This window comes from Mauremys mutica, unplaced genomic scaffold (genome assembly GCF_020497125.1).
Source record: "Mauremys mutica isolate MM-2020 ecotype Southern unplaced genomic scaffold, ASM2049712v1 Super-Scaffold_1559, whole genome shotgun sequence".
NCBI lineage: Eukaryota > Metazoa > Chordata > Testudines > Geoemydidae > Mauremys > Mauremys mutica.
In genome coordinates, this window is record NW_025423353.1 from 985,572 (window position 1) to 987,411 (window position 1,840).

General features: G+C 49.1%; 1 non-coding gene across 1 annotated transcript; it reads left to right on the forward strand.

The window, feature by feature from the left end:
* The first annotated feature begins 1,020 nt into the window (after positions 1 to 1,020).
* TRNAT-UGU lies at positions 1,021 to 1,094 on the forward strand. The gene has a single exon. It is a non-coding gene; the product is annotated as a tRNA-Thr (tRNA).
* Positions 1,095 to 1,840: the final 746 nt, after the last annotated feature.

Below are 1,840 nucleotides of genomic sequence, written 5' to 3' on the forward strand. Positions count from 1 at the left end.
CCAGAGGAAGGGGGGTCATCAGTGATGGGTTTGGACCACTGACCTATCAGCTCTTAACTCCCAAACTTTCAGTAACTTTATTATCAGTGCCTGTGAGTATAATTTAAACAGCCCTACTGGACTGGACCAAAGGCCCATCTAGCTCTGTGTTTTTTCCTTTGACAGCAGCCAATACCAGGTACCCCAATAGTTACTCAACAAGGCATCCCTGGGAGTTGAACCCAGGATTTCCTGTTTACAAGGCAGGCGTTTTAGCCAGGTAAGCCATGGTGCCTGCCTGTGGCAAAAGCACACTGTCTGCTCACACCTGATTTCCTGCTATCCCCACTGTGGCCTGACAAGCTTTGCATGTGTTTGGATTCTGCAAAGCAGAGGAGCAGGTGACGTTTTCCTTGCAAGCTGTGTGTGTGTGTGTGAATCATTGGCCAGGTCTGCACTACGAACGCATTTCAGCATCATTATATTGCTCAGGTTTGTGAAAAACACTCAACGCTCCCTCGGTCAGCAGCTTGTGGCTGGTGCACACACTGTAATGCCACGTCTGGCGACAAAACTGCCGTGTTTGGTGACAAAATAAAACCACCTCGATGAGAGGCCTAGAGCTTTGTGCAGCAAACTTAAAGTGACAAATTGTCAGTGTAAATGCTGCTGGTCATTATATCACCATAACTGGCCACCACCAGTATCCCACCATGCCTGCCGTGAACTCACCTGCCCTGCATTCCTGCTACAGAGCCACGGGCACCTCCCCTTTCATAGCTCCAGAAAGTTCTGGCAGCTGAGCTGCTATCTACACCGGGATTAGGTGGATAGAACTGCATTGCCAGCCTAAGTAATGTAATTACACCAAGCTAATTTCATAGTGTAGACCTGTCCAAAGAATTACACACACACCTTGGGAGCAAAACTTCACCTGCTCCTCTGCTTTACAGAATCCAAACATGAGCAACACTTGTCAGGGCCCAGTAGGGATTGGAAGAGAGTCAGGTGGAGGCAGACACAACATTTTAAGTAGCAGTAGGCACCATGGCTTAGCTGGTTAAAGCACCTGTTTTGTAAACAGGAGATCCTGGGTTCAACTCCCAGTGGTGCCTTCGGGAGAGGCTTTTGGGGCACCTGGTATTGGCTACTGTCAGAAGACAAGATTCAGAGCTAGATGGACTCCTACACTGTCTCTTCCTGCAAGACCCTTCCTCCTGCTCTCTGCCCCCTCCCCACCCTCACTCACCCTTACGGTCATTACAAAGTGGCAAGGCAGAGTATTACCTTGGACTCGACGGCATTTCTCCATTGGTCTGTCTGCTTTGGGGCAGGGACAATAACATGTCCTGCTGCATTCGTTATTTCAAAAGGCGGTTTAGGATTTTCATTCTCACACACGGTGCACAAAGCAGGACTCAACCTTTGCTGTAAACTAAACAAGCTGCTCACAGATTCTGGCAGCCACAATGAGCATTTGGGTGAGAGCTCAGACCTGCCCCTGTCCCATAGGGAGGGGGGTCATCTGTGTGGGGACTGGACCACTGACCTACCCGCTCCTAACTCCCAAACTTTCATTAACTCTATTATCACTGCCTGTGAGTATTATTTAAACCATAAGAAAAACCACACTGGGCTAGACCAAAGGCCCATCTAGCTCTAAAACTTATCTTCTGACAGCAGCTAATAGCAGGTGCCCCAACAACAAGGCACCACTGGGAGTTGAACCCAAGATCTCCTATTTATGAAACAGATGCTTTAGCCAGCTAAGCCATCATGCCTGTGGGTGGCTAAAACACAGTGTCTGCCCACACCTGACTCCCTGCCATCGCTACCAGGGCCTGACAAGCTTTGCTTGTGT